Source organism: Hyperolius riggenbachi, chromosome 8 (assembly GCF_040937935.1).
Source record: "Hyperolius riggenbachi isolate aHypRig1 chromosome 8, aHypRig1.pri, whole genome shotgun sequence".
NCBI lineage: Eukaryota > Metazoa > Chordata > Amphibia > Anura > Hyperoliidae > Hyperolius > Hyperolius riggenbachi.
Window position 1 is genome coordinate 288,744,737 of NC_090653.1, and position 23,743 is coordinate 288,768,479.

At 48.9% G+C, this 23,743-nt stretch overlaps 1 protein-coding gene across 1 annotated transcript in view; it reads left to right on the forward strand.

Moving 5' to 3' along the window:
• DIPK1B (divergent protein kinase domain 1B) overlaps positions 1 to 23,743 on the forward strand; it is a 395,039-nt gene that overhangs the window by 52,063 nt on the left and 319,233 nt on the right. Inside the window, exon 2 of the mRNA XM_068249130.1 lies at positions 18,965 to 19,120. The gene's annotated coding sequence lies outside the window, so the exon portion shown is untranslated. The remainder of the gene's footprint in view (positions 1 to 18,964; positions 19,121 to 23,743) is intronic.

Here is a 23,743-nt window from a genome sequence, read left to right on the forward strand (position 1 = left end):
TGTCCCAGCTCCTCAGTGTCACCATAGTGTGTCCCTGCTTCCCAGTGTCCCCCATAGTGTGTCCCAGCTTCCCAGTGTCCCCCATAGTGTGTCCCAGCTTCCCAGTGTCCTCCATAGTGTGTCCCAGCTTCCCAGTGTCCCCATAGTGTATCCCAGCTTCCCAGTGTCCCCCATAGTGTGTCCCAGTGTCCTCCATAGTGTGTCCCAGCTTCCCAGTGTCCCTATAGTGTGTCCCAGCTTCCCAGTGTCCTCCATAGTGTGTCCCAGCTTCCCAGTGTCCTCCATAGTGTTTCCCAGTGTGTCTCAGCCTCCCAGTGTCCCCCATAGTGTGTCCCAGCTTCCCGGTGTCCCCCATAGTGTGTCCCAGCTTCCCAGTGTCCCCCATAGTGTGCCCCAGCTTTCCAGTGTTCCCATAGTGTGTCCCAGCTCTCCAGTGTCCCCCATAGTGTGTCCCAGCTTCCCAGTGTCCCCCATAGTGTGCCCCAGCTTCCCAGTGTCCCCCATAGTGTGTCCCAGCTTCCCAGTGTCCCCATAGTGTGCCCCAGCTTCCCAGTGTCCCCATAGTGTGTCCCAGCTTCCCAGTGTCCCCATAGTGTGTCCCAGCTCTCCAGTGTCCTCATAGTGTGTCCCAGCTTCCCAATGTCCCCATAGTGTGTCCCAGCTCTCCAGTGTCCTCATAGTGTGTCCCTGCTTCTCGGTGTCCCCCATAGTGTGTCCCAGCTTCCCAGTGTCCCCCATAGTGTGTCCCAGCTTTCTAGTGTCCCCATAGTGTGTCCCAGCTCCCCAGTGTCACCATAGTGTGTCCCTGCTTCCCAGTGTCCCCTATAGTGTGTCCCAGCTTCCCAGTGTCCCCCATAGTGTGTCCCAGCTTCCCAGTGTCCTCCATAGTGTGTCCCAGCTTCCCAGTGTCCTCCATAGTGTTTCCCAGTGTGTCCCAGCCTCCCAGTGTCCCCCATAGTGTGTCCCAGCTTCCCGGTGTCCCCCATAGTGTGTCCCAGCTTCCCAGTGTCCCCATAGTGTGTCCCAGCTTCCCAGTGTCCCCCATAGTGTGTCCCAGTGTCCCCCATAGTGTGTCCCAGCTTCTCAGTGTCCCTATAGTGTGTCCCAGCTTCCCAGTGTCCTCCATAGTGTGTCCCAGCTTCCCAGTGTCCTCCATAGTGTTTCCCAGTGTGTCCCAGCCTCCCAGTGTCCCCCATAGTGTGTCCCAGCTTCCCGGTGTCCCCCATAGTGTGTCCCAGCTTCCCAGTGTCCCCATAGTGTGTCCCAGCTTCCCAGTGTCCCCCATAGTGTGTCCCAGCTTCCCAGTGTCCCCCATAGTGTGTCCCAGCTTCCCGGTGTTCCCCATAGTGTGTCCCAGCTTCCCGGTGTCCCCCATAGTGTGTCCCAGCTTCTCGGTGTCCCCATAGTGTGTCCCAGCTTCCCGGTGTCCCCCATAGTGTGTCCCAGCTTCCCGGTGTCCCCATAGTGTGTCCCAGCTTCCCAGTGTCCCCCATAGTGTGCCCCAGCTTCCCAGTGTTCCCATAGTGTGTCCCAGCTCTCCAGTGTCCCCCATAGTGTGTCCCAGCTTCCCAGTGTCCCCCATAGTGTGCCCCAGCTTCCCATTGTCCCCCATAGTGTGTCCCAGCTTCCCAGTGTCCCCATAGTGTGCCCCAGCTTTCCAGTGTCCCCATAGTGTGTCCCAGCTCTCCAGTGTCCTCATAGTGTGTCCCAGCTTCCCAATGTCCCCATAGTGTGTCCCAGCTCTCCAGTGTCCTCATAGTGTGTCCCAGCTTCTCGGTGTCCCCCATAGTGTGTCCCAGCTTCCCAGTGTCCCCCATAGTGTGTCCCAGCTTCCTAGTGTCCCCATAGTGTGTCCCAGCTCCTCAGTGTCACCATAGTGTGTCCCTGCTTCCCAGTGTCCCCCATAGTGTGTCCCAGCTTCCCAGTGTCCCCCATAGTGTGTCCCAGCTTCCCAGTGTCCTCCATAGTGTGTCCCAGCTTCCCAGTGTCCCCATAGTGTATCCCAGCTTCCCAGTGTCCCCCATAGTGTGTCCCAGTGTCCTCCATAGTGTGTCCCAGCTTCCCAGTGTCCCTATAGTGTGTCCCAGCTTCCCAGTGTCCTCCATAGTGTGTCCCAGCTTCCCAGTGTCCTCCATAGTGTTTCCCAGTGTGTCCCAGCCTCCCAGTGTCCCCCATAGTGTGTCCCAGCTTCCCGGTGTCCCCCATAGTGTGTCCCAGCTTCCCAGTGTCCCCCATAGTGTGCCCCAGCTTTCCAGTGTTCCCATAGTGTGTCCCAGCTCTCCAGTGTCCCCCATAGTGTGTCCCAGCTTCCCAGTGTCCCCCATAGTGTGCCCCAGCTTCCCAGTGTCCCCCATAGTGTGTCCCAGCTTCCCAGTGTCCCCATAGTGTGCCCCAGCTTCCCAGTGTCCCCATAGTGTGTCCCAGCTTCCCAGTGTCCCCATAGTGTGTCCCAGCTCTCCAGTGTCCTCATAGTGTGTCCCAGCTTCCCAATGTCCCCATAGTGTGTCCCAGCTCTCCAGTGTCCTCATAGTGTGTCCCTGCTTCTCGGTGTCCCCCATAGTGTGTCCCAGCTTCCCAGTGTCCCCCATAGTGTGTCCGAGCTTTCTAGTGTCCCCATAGTGTGTCCCAGCTCCCCAGTGTCACCATAGTGTGTCCCTGCTTCCCAGTGTCCCCTATAGTGTGTCCCAGCTTCCCAGTGTCCCCCATAGTGTGTCCCAGCTTCCCAGTGTCCTCCATAGTGTGTCCCAGCTTCCCAGTGTCCTCCATAGTGTTTCCCAGTGTGTCCCAGCCTCCCAGTGTCCCCCATAGTGTGTCCCAGCTTCCCGGTGTCCCCCATAGTGTGTCCCAGCTTCCCAGTGTCCCCATAGTGTGTCCCTGCTTCCCAGTGTCCCCATAGTGTGTCCCAGCTTCCCAGTGTCCCCCATAGTGTGTCCCAGCTTCCCGGTGTCCCCCATAGTGTGTCCCAGCTTCCCGGTGTCCCCCATAGTGTGTCCCAGCTTCCCGGTGTCCCCCATAGTGTGTCCCAGCTTCCCGGTGTCCCCATAGTGTGTCCCAGCTTCCCAGTGTCCCCCATAGTGTGCCCCAGCTTCCCAGTGTTCCCATAGTGTGTCCCAGCTCTCCAGTGTCCCCCATAGTGTGTCCCAGCTTCCCAGTGTCCTGCATTGTGTGCCCCTGCTTCCCAGTGTCCCCATAGTGTGTCCCAGCTCTCCAGTGTCCCCCATAGTGTGTCCCAGCTTCCCAGTGTCCCCATAGTGTGTCTCAGCTTCCCAGTGTCCTCCATAGTGTGTCCCAGCTTTCCAGTGTCCCCATAGTGTGCCCCAGCTTTCCAGTGTCCCCATAGTGTGTCCCAGCTTCCCAGTGTCCCCCATAGTGTGTCCCAGCTTCCCAGTGTCCCCCATAGTGTGTCCCAGCTTCCCAGTGTCCCCCACAGTGTGTCCCAGCTTCCCGGTGTCCCCTATAGTGTGTCCCAGCTTCCCAGTGTCCCCTATAGTGTGTCCCAGCTTCCCAGTGTCCCCATAGTGTGTCCCAGCTTCCCAGTGTCCTGCATAGTGTGTCCCAGCTTCACAGTGTCCTCCATAGTGTGTCCCAGCTTCCCAGTGTCCTCCATAGTGTGTCCCAGCTTCCCAGTGTCCTCCATAGTGTGTCCCAGCTTTCCAGTGTCCCCATAGTGTGCCCCAGCTTCCCAGTGTCCCCATAGTGTGTCCCATCTTCCCAGTGCAGGGGATCAGTACTACATGAAAACAAGCTCATACAGATGTAAAAGGCCTTGTTCACATTATTAAACAGAGATGACTGTGCAATCGGAACACAGCGCATACGATCGCACGCCATACGCATTTGCTTGCATTGCTGTCAGAATCCGCTCTGCTGGCCTTCATTCCCTGGACAGTTTGTTGGTTTCCTATGCAGGTTGCATAGTTCAGTCCAGGGAAAAGAGGCCTTATTGTCAGCTTGCAAGATTCGAGAGGCTTGCTGCTGTGGTGACTGATTTGCATCCACTTATCTTGCAATTTGTATTTCTGCTTCCCTTGAAGATTTTCAGTATAAATGTCACTTCCTCCCAGAATTCCTTGCTCGTCATAGGTTTTGTTTGGTGATGACTGACTTTGGAGCCTCAGCCTCTTTGTATCTTATTGCTGAATATCCTAGTGTAGTTAATTATTGGGGAGTGCACTTTGCACTCCTACTAGTGCTGTCAGCTTTGTGTATTATTTGTACTGCCTAGTTTTGTCTTGTCCTGTACTTGTGATGCACTGTCTCCAGCGGTGGCTGATAATGAATCGTTTAGCCTGTTTTGTCTGGAACAAACGCTTGCTGTTGTTTGGCGTTAGGCAACCGATTAACAAGCGTTCTCGCTATCTGTTTGTCTTTGTTTTTCGTGTTCATTTGTTAGTCAGGGTTGGTATGTTTTGTCACTGTTGCGCTTATTGTGCGATGACCGTGCTATTAACGCGCTTGTCACTGTTGCGCATAACGTGCGGTGACCGCGTTTAGTTAGTTCATTTGTTATTTTCCTTGGCGTTCGGATTGTAGTTATTTGCTGTGTATTCCTTTACTCAATTCATGCTCTGTCTTTGCTCAGTCTTATGTTTCTGACAGCAATCGCCTCTCTTGCAATTGGCTTTCTCACTCTGGTCTGTTCGGTTGTGATATGTCTACCGTCGCTGGGTGGCGACTAGATTGGTAGACATTCATACAGTCTGTCTCTGTTCTTGCTCTCTATTGAGTTGCTACCTTGTTTATATCGCCCAGTGCTGCTCCACGTCATGCAACTTCAATCTGGCATCTGGGGTTGTACAGAGGTCTTGTTCCTCTGTACTCCACAGCTCCATCTGCTGGTTGGAATTCCCCTCTACAAATGTATTTACATATACTGGGTACTCTGCTTCTGTGATTGTGGGGATTCCCATCTGCTTCAGCGCACTTGGTGTGCGCTGACGGTGGAAATCGACCCCAGATCATTACAATTGCGTAGCTGATTCCCATTCATTGTAGTGAATGAGACAGCCATGCGTTTGCACAAAAAATGTGCTCGCGGACCGCACTGGTACAGAACGCATGCAGTGTGAACATCAGGCAGTGCAGTGTCTGATGTCGTGTGTCTGCATCCTGCACGCTTTGCCGAAATACGGAGGGCAACGTGTGTAATGTGAACGGGGCCTAAACAAGGGGGAAAGTGAGAGTTATCCCAGAACTCTTCTGCAGCCACTTCTAATACACGGCGTGTTTTATTGTGGCGGCGGCCAATTCGTCGCCATCTATCACACCCGTCCATCCACGGGATCAGTAATAATCAGCATTCCTCTGCAGCATGCAGGGCCATAACCCACCATCATCTTCCGTTTTACAGCCGCGCAATTTATTTTCCGCGCAGTGTAAATCCGTCCGGATGTCGCTGCAGCTTTTACTATCAAACGGAGAAGCCTGCAGGAAAACAAAACAATGTTTGTCGTCTTTTACAGACAAGACTAATCGCTGAAAGAAAACAAGAACAAATGCCAATTTCACAGACAATGCAACGCCGCCAGCGACCGTTACAGAGAATTGGATCCGCCCGGCGCTTCATCAGACGCCAGAGCAGGACTTTGGGAAGGTTAAAGCACCGCCGTCTTGGCTCAGCAGCCAACGTGCAGAAGAATGCTTGCGTTAGGCGCCATTGCTTGTGGTATGCTCCAGTAGGACGCCATGTTGTTAAAGTGAATCCGAGGTGAAATTAAACTAATGAGATAAACAATTTTATTTATCCTCCTACTCCTGAAAATGACTTTTTAAACATTTACAAAGTAGGTTGAATATTTTACTGTCTCTAATCAGTGGCAGCCTATTAACTACTTTAGCCTTTTGGACGTATCTGATATGTCAAACAGGCTGCAGCCACGCTACTGCGCGCTCCTGCCAGTCGCTCGTTAGCCTGGAGATCAATAAATGGAAACGCAGTTCCCATTTATTGATCTAAGTTTCCGTTAGAAAGACCAATGGCTTCTATTAGAAGCCGCGATTTTTCTAAAGAAAAAAAGTTTCACGTCATGGAAATGAGAGCGCTCGCCTACAGGAAGAAAAAAAAAGTTTGACTGAGCCCATCTTGTGGCCAAATAGTAAAACTGCATCTACATAAAATTTTTTTAATACAATCACAAACAATTACATTTAAAATTGACTGTTAACCTCCCACACTACAAAAAATGCCTAAATAAAATTTTTAAATAAAAAAAATACAATTTAAAAAAAAAAAAAATCATAAATAGTTACCTAAGTGTCTGAACGTTAAAGGAGTCATCAGGGCAACTATAGTAAAATGAGTGGTACTCACCGGGGCTTCCTCCAGCCCTAAGCTCCCAGGACCTCCCTCGTCGCAGCTCTGCCCGCAGCCGTTCGCCGGAGCTCCGACCCGGTCCCCGGCGATCTGTACTGCGCCTACACGATCGGCGCTGTCAATCACCGCCACATGGGCCGGAGCGGACTGCGCAGGCGAAAATTGAATCGAATCATGAATCGGACATGTCAGATTGAATCAAGTCAAATCAATGAATCAAATCAAATTGAATCGAATCTGACAAAGAATCATATGATGTAGATGGGACTGATTCTTTCTCCCAGCCCATAACGGTCGTTATCGTTCACAAAAACGATCGTTCACACTTTTTGAACACACGATTATCGTTCCGATTGTCGTTATCGTTCGTTTTTGAACGGTCGTTATTGTACGTGTGTACTCAGCTTTACTCCTTGTTGGCCTGGTCAGTCGTGACTCCTGGGTGCCTGCCAGATTCACATCAGCATAGTTTGAAGCTGCCTCACTTTGCTGCAACTGTCACCAACTGTATGCATGGAGGATCCTTTGGTCATCTTTCCAACTTTCTATAGCAGCACACGTGCATGGACGCATTGTGATTGGAACTTGGTTCACTCCCCAAACTGTGAGTTGTGACAGAGGGGTTGAGAGACCAACAATCTACAACTACCAGGAGCTAACTGGACTCCATTTGACTACATCTGGATTTGGTACAGTATGTTTTGACTCTGTGCTCACATGCTTATATGCTTTCGCTGCAACTTTCTACCTAATCGATTTGGGTTTTGCTTGCTATTCTGCAATTATTGAACTGTTTGCTTCTGTGTGCTGCTTTACCTGGATCCTTGATGGTCAATTTGAACTTTGACAGTTTATCAGATGGCTTAGTGTTTTGGAGGAAACTCTACTATGGAGCATTTCCAGGCCCACGCAATGGCAGATTTTGGGATCCCAGATCACGCTAGGTGATCCTAGGTAGTGGTATGCATGTATGGCTGTATGCATGTGGAGTGAGGTCCCCTGTCAGTTTGTACCGGTGCTCTCTTTTAATCTGTTTCAATATAATATTAATACATTTTGCATTTTTTCACTCTATGTAGTTGGTGTTATTCTATGACATATGCTCCCCAAACCCCCCTTTACCTTTACATTTAAGCTTCATTCCTTGGGGTATCCTTACCTCGGGAGGGGGAAGCCTCTGGACCCCTGTCCTCTGTCCCTCCGTTCCAGCACTGGCAACCCCCGAACGCTGGAGAGGTAAATATCTACCTTCCCTGGCCCCAGTGCAGGCTCAGTAGCGTATTTCCGATCGGGCTCCGGTGGAAATAGCAGAGCCCGATCGGGTCCACTCTACTGCACAGATGCAGTGACTCGCTTCTGCATGGTAGGGCGGACCCGACTATTTTCACCTGAGCCCAATCGGAAAGCCGCTACAGCGCCTGCACTGGGGTCGGGGATAGAGATGACCCGAACGGTCCGCCCGGCGAGTAGTCCCGCGCGGATATCAGTTACCCGCACTCCCGGTGGGTAGCGGACACATAGCGAGTTCAACCCGCCTATACCTCGTCATTGGGCTAAACTTTGACCCTCTACATCACAGTCAGCAGACACATGACAACCAATCAGACTGCACTCACTCACGGACCCCCCACCCCCCCATAAAAACACTGCAGCGTCGGCCATGTTCTCAGTCTGCTGCTCTTGCTATAGTGAGAGCAGGGAGAGACATTTGGAGCTAGGGAAAGCGTTAGTTTGTTGTTAGCTTGCTCCTTGCTCAATCTTGTTGCTGAAAAGTACCCCACAAAAAGCTCTTTTGAGAGCTAATATTCTTCTGATCTGTTTATATCTGATGATTGTAACGATTGCGGAATCGTCTCCGTGGTCAGCGCACCAGACGTGCGCTGACGCGGCGGATTTCCTCCACAAACCTATTATTGAGGACACCCAGGCTAGGTGCAATGCACCTGCAGAGGGAAATTCCTGTCGGCAGGTGGAGCTGTGGAGTGCAGAGGAACAGCTCCTCTGCCCTACCACACACGCCAGACAGGAATTGTACGAAGGGAAGAAATGCAATCGCAAGGGAAGCGATTGAGAGTGAGCACAGAGACAGATTGTGTGTGTGTGCATAAAATTAGTCGCCAACCCGCGACTGTGCACACACCACAGCAGTTAAGAAACAGGAACGTGATCGCGAGAGGTGCGATCGCCAGACGTGACACAAGGTTACAGCAAGGCGGAGCACGAGAGTAGCAAAGGCACAGCAAATAATACAATAAGGAGATACGGAAAATAACAAATGCTAGCTAACCGCGAACACCGCACTCATTCGCAACAGTGCACGCGGTTATGCGCGGTCTCCACGTGATAAGCACAATAGAGACAAGCACGCCTAACTAACCATTAACAGACAAACATGAAACAGAGGACGCGAGCGCTTGCTTAACGGTTACCTCACCGAGCCTCCAGCAAGCGCAGCAGACAAGACAGACACACGAAAACAGGGACAAGCGACAGAAGGATCCCCAGCGCTAGCTAAAAGTGGCTAGCGCGATCCCAGAAGACAGAACAGAAGGATCCCCAGCGCTAGCGAAAAGTAGTTAGCGCGATCCCAGGAGACAGAGTAGCAGAACAGAAGGATCCCCAGCGCTAGCGAAAAGTGGCTAGTGCGATCCCAGAAGACAGAACAGAAGGATCCCCAGCGCTAGCGAAAAGTAGCTAGCGCGATCCCAGGAGACAGAGTAGCAGAACAGAAGGATCCCCAGCGCTAGCGAAAAGTGGCTAGCGCGATCCCAGAAGACAGAACAGAAGGATCCCCAGCACTAGCGCTAGGGCGAGTGCGATCCAAACACACGGCAGACAGAACAGATGAGGTAGGCAGAAACAACCGCTGTTCCAACCTACACTCCAGACTCAATCAGAAGGATCCACAGCCGCTAACGCTAGGGCTTGTACGATCCAAACACAAGACAGACGGAACAGGCAAAACAGATAATACAACCTGACTGGACTAGAAGGGGAGCCTAAAGCAACCCCCAGGAATTAACTATACTAGATAGCAATGGCTGACACTCCAGCAGTGTCCATCAGGAACAGACCATGGAAGGGAAATGTCCAGCAAAGCATTCTGGGAGCAGAATGCTTTTATAGTGCCAGTCATCAAAAGAAGGCAGGTAACGGATTTGCATGACTAATGTATGCAAATCCCTCAGCAACACAAGCTGCACAACTGACAGAAGGTCTCCTTTCCAGAGTCCTGCAGCAAGCAAACCTAAACAATGGTCAAAAGGCTGCCTGCCTGCACAGGCAGCTGAGCGGATTCTCACAATTGCGTTGAAAGACATCCATGGCTACAATTACTAGGTAATGCCTAATGATGTTGATCCAGGGATTTTATCTGATTGCCATCTGGAGTCGGGAAGGAATTTTTCCCTTTAGGGGCTAATTGGACCATGCCTTGTAAGGGTTTTTTCGCCTTCCTCTGGATCAACAGGGATATGTGAGGGAGCAGGCTGGTGTTGTACTTCATACTGGTTGAACTCGATGGACGTATGTCTTTTTTCAACCAAAATAACTATGTAACTATGTAACTATATAACCCTGCTGTGCGTCAAATACATAATTTTCCCAGGGATTTTTGGCATGTATTCCACTCCGACATGTTCCCCTCCAGGTGAAACATTTTTTCCATCACTTTTGTGGCCAGAAACAGTAGTTTTTAAAGTTTGCCTGCCCATTGAAGTCTATTGCGGTTCGCCGAGTTTGCAGGTCCGCGGACTTTTGCGGAAGTCCGCGGTTCGCAGACCCAGCTATCCAGCATCCCCATAGTGCGTCCCAGCTTCTCAGTGTCCCCATAGTGTGTCCCCAGTGGTGTAGCCTTGGGGCCCAATGCAAAATGTATTATTATTTTTATTATTATTTAGTACTTATATAGCGCTGACATCTTCCGTAGCGCTGTACAGAGTGTATATAGTCTAATAGTCTAGTCACTCACTGTCCCTCGGAAGAGCTCACAATCTAGTCCCTACCATAGTCCCTACCATAGTCATATGTCTATGTATATATATTGTAGTCTAGGGCCAATTTAGAATATAGGTAGCCAGGAATAGGTGCTCCCAGTATAGGTAGCCAGGAATAGGGCCCCCAGTTTTGGTAGCCAAGTATAGGTGCTCCACTATAGGTAACCCAGGAATAGGTGCTCCAAGTATAGGCAGCCAGGAATAGTTAACAAATACAGGTAGAAGGCTGTGCATCCCTGACCTAATACTACAATTGAATGGTTAATCGCTGTGGCGTACACCGCCAACCCTGGACTAAAATTGCACGCCCCGCATCCAAACAATGCAATACTGGTCTATGGAGAAAGTTTAGCTTCCATTATAGTTTGCATGCAAAATACAATCTACTAGACATCTGCAGCAACGTTGAGGTAATAGTCCGAAGCAGATGTCCTACACTATCTAACCTAAGTTAAAAGCATATGTCCTTACCCTGGCAGCAGCTAAGCAAAAATGTGTAACTTACATTCAATATGGACAGCAAAGAATAAAGCCAGCGCTCACCACATGGGTTGCATTTGAATGACTTATCACCTCATGTGTACCACTTAGGCCTCTTTTCCACGAACTGTTGACAGGCAGTGAAATGCCTCTCAAACTCTCACAACTGCTGACTGCTGCTTGGTAACTGCTTGTTGCTGCCTGGTAACTGCTGCCTGCTGCCTGGCAACTGCTGACTGCTGCCTGGCAACTGCTCGTTGAGCACACAGTTCAACAGTTCGTGGAAAAGAGGCCTTAAAGAGACACTGAAGCGAAAAAAAAAATGATGATATTATGATTTGTATGTGTAGCACAGCTAAGAAATAAAACATTAAGATCAGATACATCAGTCTAATTGTTTCCAGTACAGGAAGAGTTAAGAAACTCCAGTTGTTATCTCTATGCAAAAAAGCCATTCATCTCTACGACTTTCAAAGTCATGGAGAGGCCTGTTTTCTGACTTTTATTATCTGAACTGTAAGTGAACAGTTTTATTTTTATCTGCTAGAGGAGAGGTCATTACTTCACAGACTGCTCTGAAAGAATCATTTTGAATGCTGAGTGTTGTGTAATCTGCACATATTATAGAATGATGCAATGTTAGAAAACACACTATATACCTGAAAATAAAAATATGAGAATATTTTCTTTGCTGCTAATCTTCTAGTATTCATAGTACACAACCAATTCATCATTTTTTTTCGCTTCAGTGTCTCTTTAAACATCCCAAATACACACTCAGCAATCAAACAGATGCAAAACATATGCATAATTAAATACTTACCATGCAAACAGGAAAGCACTATGGGAGCTGCTAACCTGGTAGTTACACAATTATGGAAACAAATACAGCTGTCCATATTGAATGTAAGTTACACATTTCTGCTTAGCTGCTGCCAGGATAAGGACATATGCTTTTAACTTAAGGTGCGTACACACATGCGACTATAGTCGTTTGTAACGATCGTTCCCCGATCTTTAACAACGACGATCGTTACAAAAAACGAACCACCGACTATTAAGGCAAACGACGAACGAGCCAAATCGCTACAAAAGAAAGTTCTGTCTCGGCGGATTTTAACCAACGACGATCGTTTGCAAAAGTAGTACATCGTTGGAAACGATCGTTCGTACTAGGCTTGACATGCGCATTTCACTATTTCTCCATGGAACTTCTCATTTTTATGCGCAGGCGCAATAGTTGCTTTCTGTGATAGAACGAACGTTACAACGATCAGATCGTTACACACATTTTAAAACTATCTTTACTTAGGTCGTTCTTTCATCAATTAAAAGTTCGTTCGTCGTTCTTAACGAACGATCGTTGTCGCATGTGTGTACGTAGCATAAGGTTAGATAGTGTAGGACATCTGCTTCGGCTGCTGGTGCACATGGGAAGGATGAGCGTGGCCCTTACTCCCCTGTGTATCCCAGCTTCCCAGTGTCCCAATATTATTGGGAAATCAATTTAGATATTTATATTCATTTTCGTTTACCGTAATTGGCTCACATCTGAAGTGGGAAGCTGCGCATTTAGCGCTTGATTCACAAAGCTGAGATCACTCTTAGGAAGGTGTTTTGCGCGTGCTATAACATGCGTAATGTTTTTCGCGTGCAAACGGAATCGCGGTAGCTTTTGCACGAAAATTTGCGTTTTTGCATGAAAACGGCCGCGTTATATCGTTCGTAAAACGCTAGCGAGACCGTGATAAGCGTTATCACACGGCTTTGTGAATCAAGCCTGTAATGTGCACAAAGTCAAGTGCTTGTATCTGTGTTTTGTTTCTCTATCTTTACGATGATGATTTTAGCGTGATGAGCTCTCGCCTTCCGCTCCAGATTGTCTTCTTATATCACAAGGACGTCGGGTCACTTCTGCAATATAGAAATGTTTATTTCTTCTATTCGGAGCCGCCTCCTGATGACAGCGACATGTGACAGCGTCCTCATCCCTGCGCTGTGTGCGGCGAGGGAATCGTTCCCCTGACGGTCGTCCTGCTCTGAGCCCGGACAACACAATGAAACGCCGCCAACCGCCTGAGCCTAATTGAATTAATTAGCAGCAGCAACATCATCCTGGAAATGGCTGCAGATAATAATCAGAGCAAGATGAGAGGAGACAGGGCTGAAATACAGGAAAATGCAGGCTCTGTTACTGGAGAACTACAAATCCCAGCATCTGTGGTACAGATTGCAAACAAGCAAAGGAAATCCCGCTGCACCACCAGTGTTTATGGTGAAAATAGAAAAAGTCTTTATTTAGTAATCCAGCATCTCAGCAAACAGATAAAAGCTAGTTTTTTATCTGTTTGCTTTTATCTGATTGCTGAGATGCTGGATTACTCAATAAAGACTTTTTCTATTTTCACCATAAACACTGGTGGTGCAGCGGGATTTTCTTTGCTTGTTTGCTGATGCTGGGCAAGATTCCCTGCTCCCTTTTCTAGGTGAGTGTGTGTGTAGCAGCCTTTTTCTTGCAAAATTTCTCTGCGGTACAGATTGTAATGTAATCATTCTTTACCGGCTTACATTAAATTATGCAAAATAAAAATACAGTGCACATTCTTACTGTCCTTACTGGACTGCTGCTCTGGGATAAGATATCCTGCAGGACTGACTGCAGATCCTCGACTTCTGCCTCATATATGGGCAATGCAGGGGAGCCTCTAGGCATAGGCAGTAACGCGTACGTTAAAAAGGGGCGCTGGGAAAAAAGGGGGCGGGGTTTTAAACAATAAACATGGATAACGTTTAAAAATATAATGCACTATATTTCGTTTAAAAATAATGTTTTATAAAGTTATAAATCATTAAATAATGTGCATGAAATCGGCAATTGTGAAAACGTTAATCTTCCGTTTAAAAAGTGAAATGTATAATAACGTTTAAAAAAAAATTAGTAAGTAACCCTCCCTGTACCTACCCCTAACCCCTAGACCCCCATATTGGTGCCTAAACCTAAGACCCCCCTGGTGGTGCCTAAACCTAAGACCCCCCTGGTGGTGCCTAAACCTAAGACCCCCCTGGTGGTGCCTAAACCTAAGACCCCCCTGGTGGTGCCTAAACCTAAGACCCCCCTGGTGGGGCCTAAACCTAATGCTGGATACGCTCAATCACAAGAAAATGTATGCGTGCTCTACACCAAGCTTAACCCTTTCAAGTCTAGCTGTGCAAATCTGGCTAAAATGGCTTACCATGAGACATGCTCACGCAGAAATGCATCTGCTTTCGCATGCCAAACTTTGCAGGGTCTAAAACCAATACCGCGAAGCGGTTGCCTTGCGGGAATTAGTTCATGCTATACAGCACTATCCAGGAGCGCCTCGGGGAGGCTTCCCATTGCCCCCATACAACCGGGGGGGCTGCGGGGCCCCAGGCTCTCTCTCTAATGCTGGATACACACCATGAGTTTCTGCGTCGAATGCGTCCGTCGATACGCGTCGATTCGATTATTTCCGAGCATTTCCGAACGAATTTCGATGATTTTTAGGTCGATTGCCATGTAAAGTATGGCAAATCGACCTAACGATCCATCGGAGCTTGAATCGGACATGTCAGAAATAATCGAATTGACGCGTATCGACGGACGCATCGAACGCGGAAACGCATGGTGTGTATCCAGCATAAGACCCCCCTGGTGGTGCCTAACCCTAAGACCCCCCTGGTGGTGCCTGAACCTAAGACCCCCCCCTGGTGGTGCCTGAACCTAAGACCCCCCTGGTGGTGCCTGAACCTAAGACCCCCCTGGTGGTGCCTGAACCTAAGACCCCCCTGGTGGTGCCTGAACCTAAGACCCCCCTGGTGGTGCCTGAACCTATAGGTCCGTACACACGCCGGACTTTAGGCAACGACGGGTCCGTCGTTGCCTCCCGCTGGGTGGGCGTGCCAGCGATAGTCCGGCGGATCGCTCAGAAACAGCCGTATCAGTCTGACGACAGAGCGTACACACGCCGGACTGTCGCTGGCACGCCCACCCAGCGGGAGGCAACGACGGACCCGTCGTTGCCTAAAGTCCGGCGTGTGTACGGACCTTAAGACTCCCCTGATGGTGCCTAAACCTAAGACTCCCCTGGTGGTGCCTGAACCTAAGACCCCCCCCCCCCCCCTGGTGGTGCCTAAACCTAAGACTCCCCTGGTGGTGCCTAAACCTCCGACCCTCCTTAGTGATCACTGTATTGTGTGTAGAATAATGTTTTAGAAACAGTAAGGGATAAAATATATTACAATTTACGTTACGTACTGATCGCTTTGTTTCGTGAATAATAATGTTTTACAAACAGTAAGGGATAACATTTAAAATAATGTTTTATTGAAATAGGAAACGTAAATCATCACAAGCAGTTATAAAACATTAAAGTGACTCTGTAACAAAAATTACAACGTTTTTTCTACCTTCCTACAACTACAAGTTCCTAAACCTATTCTAATGTGATCTGGCTTGCTGCAGCTCTTTCTACTATAACCATCTCTGTAATAAATCAATGTATCTTTCCCCTGTCAGACTTGTCGGCCTGTGTCTGGAAGGCTGCCAAGTTCTTCAGTGTTGAACTGTTCCTCTATGCACACTCCAGTGTGTGTTTTATTTACATAAGCCAGCAGCTTCTCTGCTATCTTATCAGTGATAGAAGAGAGCTGGATAAAAATCCTCCTCTGGAGGCTGTGAAAGGAGCTGGTCTGTCACATACTAAGGAATTAACATCATAGGCAGAGCTGTCTGCAGGAAGCCTGTAATGTTCAGTGCATGAGAGAAGCTGGGGACAGAAGGTAAACACACACAAGTGATCTCTTGAGATTCAGAAGTAAGGCTGTATACAGCCTGCTTGTGTATGGATGTATTTTCTATGTGTGGACATGCTGTACATCAACCTACTTCCTGTTTTGGTGGCCATTTTGTTTGTTTATAAACAAACTTTTTAAAACAGTTTTTGACTACTTTTAATGCGGCGGGGAGCGGTGAAATTGTGACAGAGGGTAATAGGAGATGTCCCCTAACGCACTGGTATGTTTACTTTTGTGCGATTTTAACAATACAGATTCTCTTTAAAAATCTTTGGGCGCTGTTGGAAAACGTTATTATTCTCGGGCGCCCTTTTTTCCTGTTCGGCGCCCAGTAAACGATATTTATTATGGGAGTGAATGGCGGCGCCCGATTTGTCCACTAGCCTCCTGCGCCCTTTTTTACTGTTTCCGGCAGTACAGCCCATTGCCTGGAGTGCCATTGGTCCTGGGGGGCGCCATGTTGCTGGATTAAGCCCTGCCCCCAAATCAAGCCCCACCCCTGGACTGAACCCCACCCCCATGGGTGTTCTATTACTTGCTTCTGCTACATCTACTTAGCGTAAGTTGGAGGCAGCTGCCACCTGTCTGCCTTGAGCATCCTTCTTTCCCCCTTTGTGCCTCCTTTTGTCTCCTTTTGCCTCCTTCAGTTCCTTGTACCATGTCTGACCCCCTGTTTGTCCTGCTGTCTCCCTTTGTGCCTCCTTCTGTCTCCATGTGCCTCCTTCAGTCCCCCTGTACCACCTCTGCCTCCTTCTTTGCCCCTTTGTGCCTCCTTATGTCCCTTTGCCTTTATTTGTCCCCTTGTGCTACCTCTGCCCCCTGTTCCTCCGTCATTCCCACTCTTCCTCCTTCTGTTTCCCTTTGTGCCTCTTTCTGTCTCCATGTGCCACCTCTGTCCCCTGTGCCTTCCTCTGTCCCCCTGTGCCTCCTTATGTGCCACTTTGTCTCCCTGTGTCTCTTTCTGTCCCCCTCCACCTCTTTTTGTCTCCCTGTGCCTCCTTACATCACCGTCTGCCATCTTCTGTCCCCCTTTTGTGCCTCCTACTGTCTCCCTGTGCTTCATTATGCCCCCCTTTGTGCTTTTTTTGTCCCCCATTGTGCTTCCTTCTGTCCGCTGTGTTCCTCCTTCTGTCCCGTGTGCCTCCTTCAGTCCTCCTGTGCCTCCTTCTTTCCTCCTGTGCCTCCTTTTGTCCCCCTTTGTGCCTCAATCTGTCCCCATTGTGCCGCCTCCTGTCCCCCTGTGGGCCTCCTTCAGTCCCTCCTTCTGTCCTCTTTTGTGCCTCCTTCTGGCCCTCATGCCTTCTTCTGTCCCCTTTTGTGTCTCATTCTGCCCCCTCATTGTGCCTCCTTTTGTCCCCCATTGTGCCTCATTATGTCCCCCTGTGTGCCTCTTTCTGTCCCCTTGTGCCTCCTTCTGTCCTCTAACTTTTTCTGACCCTTGTGCCACCTTCTGTCCCCCTGTGCCTCTCTATGTCCCCCTGTGTGCCTTCTTCCTTACATATACTTTCTTTCTTAAATTTATTTTCTGGTGAAACGCTGCCGTTTTACAGTTATTTTCTGGTGAAACATTGTCGCATTACGGTTATTTCCTGGTGAACCGCTGCCGCATTACCATTATTTTCATGGGGGGGGGGGGGGGGGGGGGGCACAGGTTTTCTCACCTGGAGTGACAAAATGGCTAGAGGCACCCCTGGGGCAATGATAGTAGTGTAGGACACGCCCACTCACAGACTCTGTGACAACTGGATCCAGACGTGACTCCACTGGCTGCATGCTTGTTCCAGGTGTGACTCTGCTGGCTGCATGCTTGTTCCAGGTGTGACTCTGCTGGCTGCATGCTTGTTCCAGGTGTGACTCCGCTGGCTGCATGCTTGTTCCAGGCGTGACTCCGCTGGCTGCATGCCTGTTCCAGGTGTGACTCCACTGGCTGCATGTGCTTGTTCCAGGTGTAACTCCGCTGGCTGCATGCTTGTTCCAGGTGTGACTCCGCTGGCTGCATGCTTGTTCCAGGTGTGACTGTTCTGGCTGCATGCTTGTTCCAGGCGTAACTCCGCTGGCTGCATGCTTGTTCCAAGTGTGACTCCGCTGGCTGCATGCTTGTTCCAGGTGTGACTCCACTGGCTGCATGTGCTTGTTCCAGGTGTGACTCTGCTGGCTGCATGCTTGTTCCAGGTGTGACTCTGCTGGCTGCATGCTTGTTCCAGGTGTGACTCTGCTGGCTGCATGCTTGTTCCAGGTGTGACTCCGCTGGCTGCATGCTTGTTCCAGGTGTGACTCCGCTGGCTGCATGCTTGTTCCAGGTGTGACTGTTCTGGCTGCATACTTGTTCCAGGCGTAACTCCGCTGGCTGCATGCTTGTTCCAAGTGTGACTCCGCTGGCTGCATGCTTGTTCCAGGTGTGACTCCACTGGCTGCATGTGCTTGTTCCAGGTGTGACTCTGCTGGCTGCGTGCTTGTTCCAGGTGTGACTCTGCTGGCTGCGTGCTTGTTCCAGGTGTGACTCCGCTGGCTGCATGCTTGTTCCAGGTGTGACTCCACTGGCTGCATGTGCTTGTTCCAGGTGTGACTCCACTGGCTGCATGTGCTTGTTCCAGGTGTGACTCTGCTGGCTGCGTGCTTGTTCCAGGTGTGACTCTGCTGGCTGCATGCTTGTTCCAGGTGTGACTCTGCTGGCTGCATGCTTGTTCCAGGTGTGACTCCACTGGCTGCATGTGCTTGTTCCAGGTGTGACTCTGCTGGCTGCATGCTTGTTCCAGATGTGACTCCGCTGGCTGCATGCTTGTTCCAGGTGTGATTCTGCTGGCTGCATGCTTGTTCCAGGTGTGATTAAAAGGCTTCTTAAAGGGACCTTGCGCAGCCAATAAAAATGAAATTGGTACTTACCTGGGGCTTCCTTCAGCCCACCATAGGCTCCTCTCCCGGTCCCGCTGGCTGCTCCATTACTGCTGACTTTTGGGCTGAAGGTCGGCTGTACACTTCCTGGACGGGGGCGCACCGCGTCATCACGCCAGCTGCTACGCGTCATCACGTCGGCCGGCGTGACAGTCCTGCGCTTGCCCGGCTTTCTAACTCTGAACTACGCATGTGTAGTACTGGTATGCCGGCCTGCATTATGACGCGTAGTGGGCGGCGTGATGACGCGGAGCGCCCCCGACCAGGACGAACCGGCTGGCCTTCAGCCCGAAAGTCGCCGGTAACGGAGTCGCCAGTGGGACCGGGAGGGGAGCCAGGAGGACACGGAGGACCTCACGGCCTACGTTGGGCTGGAGGAAGCCCCAGGTAAGTACCAATTTCATTTTTATTGACTGCTCAGAGTGCCTTTAAAGGAAAGGTGAAGTTTTTTTATTGTACTGTGCAGGATGCTCCAGGCGACGAGATCGTGATTGAGGACGCACGCCGGCAGGGCCACGCAGGCGCTATGGCCATAGACTTGCTGAGTCACCGGAAAAGATAGTGGGCTGCTTTGGAAGACCGGAGCATCGATTTGTCCCGTAGTGGGCAGTAGAAGCCCCAGGTAAGTTAAAGTGGCTTTTTTAAATTACTTTAGATTTCCTTTAAACCAGGAGATCAGTCAGAACTAAAATCAGACATGATGCACTCTTTCCTCCTACTCCACCCACAAAAAAAAAAAAAAAAAAAAAATTAAAGTTCCGCCTTGTACTGAGCATCAAATTTATGTCCAGTGATGTAGAGAACTTTTTGCTTTATTGCAGCGCTGGCCGCACATAAGTCCAGATATTCCTCTCAGCGCGGCTCCTGGACATCCGACATCTGGTACCCGGCTGTTAAACGGGCCATAAATTAGGATACAATTGGGCTTCGAGGTGGACTTATTTCCTCTTTTACTGCCACTTGATTTTATGCGTCGCAGTGATCGCCTGCCAGTCGCTGCCTCTCTCTCTCTTTTATACGGATGGTGAGGAAGTTTTCAATCCACAAATAATGTATGACGAGCTCTCCACATCAAACCCCTCATAAATATTCAGTGTCCTCATTTCCTTTATCTCTGCCCTTAGATCTCATCGCACGCCGCACACCGCCACTTCAAGGACGCCGCGAGGGAGAGTTACAGCTCGGCCATGTTGCCGCTCCCTGTGGCGATATATCAGGGCGTTCAGCCCGGGCACCGTCCAATTTATATCACCGAAGAGGATCGACCATTCGCAGCTCTGAAGAGCAAACAGGACGTAACCGCGGCCGAAAACGAAGTGAAACGGTCATGCGGTCTCTAAAAAGAAATAATTGCAGCAACCTCGGATGAGCGGTGCGCAAGGCAACCAAGGCAAATGCAAAATAGGGGCAGTACGGTGGCACAGTGGTTAGCGCTCTCGCCTTGCAGTGCTGGGTCTCGGTTCGAATACCTGCCAGGGCACTATCTGAATGGAGTGTGTATGTTCTTCCAGTGTCTGTGTGGGTTTCCCCGGGCCCCGGCCACTCCGGTTTCCTCCCACATCCCAAAAACATACAGATAAGTTAATTGGCTTCCCCCTAAATTGGCCCTAGACTACGATACATGCACTACATGGTACAAACATAGGACTATGGTAGGGATTAGATTGTGAGCTCCTCTGAGGGACAATTAGTAGTGACAAGACAATATACTCTGTACAGCACTGCAGAAGATGTTGGCGCTATATAAATAATAATTATTAGCACTTCAATGACCATCGCTGAATCTCTAATGCAGGCAACCTACCAGAACAAAATTGGATAATTTATTTTTTACATATATATTCAATTGGATAATTTGAAATCAAATTAGTGAAAGAGGTTCTGCAGTGACATATAGCAGAATGCAGTAAAGAGGCCCTGTAGTGACGTATAGCGGAATGCAGTAAAGAGGCCCTGTAGTGACATATAGTAGAATGCAGTAAAGAGGCCCTGTAGTGACATATAGTAGAATGCAGTAAAGAGGCCCTGTAGTGACATATAGCAGAATGCAGTAAAGAGGCCCTGTAGTGACATATAGCAGAATGCAGTAAAGAGGCCCTGTAGTGACATATAGCAGAATGCAGTAAAGAGGCCCTGTAGTGACATATAGCAGAATGCAGTAAAGAGGCCCTGTAGTGACATATAGCAGAATGCAGTAAAGAGGCCCTGTAGTGACATATAGTAGAATGCAGTAAAGAGGCCCTGTAGTGACATATAGCTAAATGCAGTAAAGAGGGCCTGTAGTGACATATAGTAGAATTCAGGAAAGAGGCCCTGTAGTGACATATAGCAGAATGCAGTAAAGAGGCCCTGTAGTGACATATAGCAGAATACAGTATAGAGTCCCTGTAGTGACATATAGCAGAAGGCAGTAAAGAGGCCCTGTAGTGACATATAGCAGAATGCAGTATAGAGGCCCTGTAGTGACATATAGCAGAATGCAGTAAAGAGGCCCTGTAGTGACATACAGCAGAATGCAGTAAAGAGGCCCTGTAGTGGCATACAGCAGAATGCAGTAAAGAGGCCCTGTAGTAAAATATAACAGAATGCAGTATAGAGGCCCTGTAGTGACATATAGCAGAATGCAGTAAAGAGGCCCTGTAGTGACATATAGCAGAATGCAGTATAGAGGCCCTGTAGTGACATATAGCAGAATGCAGTAAGGAGGCCCTGTAGTGACATATAGCAGAATGCAGTAAAGAGGCCCTGTAGTGACATATAGCAGAATGCAGTAAAGAGGCCCTGTAGTAACATATAGCAGAATGCATTAAAGAGCCCCTGTAGTGACATATATAGCAGAATGCAGTAAAGACAAGAGGCCCTGTAGTGACATATAGCAGAATGCAGTAAAGAGGCCCTGTAGTGACATATAATAGACTACTGCAACGCCCTGTTCATCGGATCTACAGATAAGGTTCTGCGCCCCTTACAGCTAGTACAGAATGCTGCAGCCAGACTCCTAGCCAATGCCCCCCGCAGCTCACACATCACCCCAGTACTGCAAACTCTTCACTGGTTGCCAGTAAAATGGAGAATCAATTTTAAGATCTTCCTGCTGACATTCAAGGCTCTACACCACATGGGACCCAAATACATAGCGGATGTATTGGAACTTTATTAGAGTGACCAGATTTTTGTGGGTCCAACCTGGGACGGGACGGGGGGCGTAGGGGGGGGGGGGGTAGCGCGGCGAAAAGTGGGGAGGACTGAGGAGCGCGCAGCGATGAAGACTGGGGGGGGGGGCTGCGGCGCGCACAGCGCATCGCTGCAAAAAAATGGGCGTGGTCATGACATTGTATGGGCGGAGCTAACGTAATGATGTAACAGCGAGGCATAAGAAAGCAGTGTTTACGCCATGATGTGGACAAACGAGACTTTGCACATCATGGGTGTGCAGAAACTGTGTGATGCTAATAGTATACCGTAACCACAAAGCAGCAAACATAGCCACCTATGACCATTAAATAATAAATGCAGTAACAGTTACCCCGGACACTAGAAAATAAACGCAATAGGCAACATGTCAGCACAAAATAACCGCAATGCGGGCAACATGTCAGTACAAAATAAACGCAATGCGGGCAAACATGTCAGTACAAAATAAAAGCAATGCGGCAAACATGTCAGTACAAAATAAATGCAATGCGGCCAACATTTCACCAGAGAATTAACGCAATGCGGGAAAACATTTCACCAGAAAATTAACGCAATGCAAGCAAACATTTCACCAGAAAAGAAACGCAATGCGGGCAAACATTTCACCAGAAAAGAAACGCACTGCGGGCAAACATTTCACCAGAAAAGAAACGCAATGCGGGCAAACATTTTACCAGAAAAGAAACGCAATGCGGGCAAACATTTCACCAGAAAACAAACGCAATGCGGGCAAACATTTCACCTGGAAAAGAAACGCAATGCGGCCAACATTTCACCAGAAAATTAACGCAATGCGGGCAAACATTTCACCAGAAAAGAAACGCAATGCGGGAAAACATTTCACCTGGAAAAAAAACGCAATGCGGGCAAACATTTCACCAGAAAAGAAACGCAATGCGGCCAAACATTTCACCAGAAAAGAAACGCAATGCGGGCAAACATTTCACCTGGAAGAGAAACGCAATGCGGGCAAACATTTCACCAGAAAAGAAGCGCAATGCGGGCAAACATTTCACCAGAAAAGAAACGCAATGCGGACAAACATTTCACCAGAAAAGAAACGCAATGTGGGTAAACATTTAACCAGAAAAGAAACGCAATGCGGGCAAACATTTCACCAGAAAAGAAACGCAATGTGGGCAAACATTTCACCAGAAAAGAAACGCAATGCGGGCAAACATTTCACCTGGAAAAAAAAATGCAATGCGGGCAAATATTTCACCAGAAAAGAAACGCAATGCGGGCAAACATTTCACCAGAAAAGAAACGCAAAGCAAGCAAACATTTCACCTGGAAAAGAAACGCAATGCGGGCAAACATTTCACCAGAAAAGAAACACAATGCGGACAAACATTTCACCAGAAAAGAAACGCAATGTGGGTAAACATTTAACCAGAAAAGAAACGCAATGCGGGCAAACATTTCACCAGAAAAGAAACGCAATGTGGGCAAACATTTCACCAGAAAAGAAACGCAATGCGGGCAAACATTTCACCTGGAAAAAAAAATGCAATGCGGGCAAATATTTCACCAGAAAAGAAACGCAATGCGGGCAAACATTTCACCAGAAAAGAAACGCAAAGCAAGCAAACATTTCACCTGGAAAAGAAACGCAATGCGGGCAAACATTTCACCTGGAAAAAAAACGCAATGCGGGTAAACATTTCACCAGAAAAGAAGCGCAATGCGGGCAAACATTTCACCAGAAAAGAAACGCAAAGCAAGCAAACATTTCACCAGAAAAGAAACGCAATGCGGGCAAACATTTCACCAGAAAATAAACGCAATGCGGGCAAACATTTCACCAGAAAAGAAACGCAATGCGGGCAAACATTTCACCAGAAAAGAAACGCAATGCGGGCAAACATTTCACCAGAAAAGAAACGCAATGCGGGCAAACATTTCACCTGGAAAAGAAACGCAATGCGGGCAAACATTTCACCTGGGAAAAAAAACGCAATGCGGGCAAACATTTCACCAGAAAAGAAACGCAATGCGGGCAAACATTTTACCAGAAAAGAAACGCAAAGCAAGCAAACATTTCACCAGA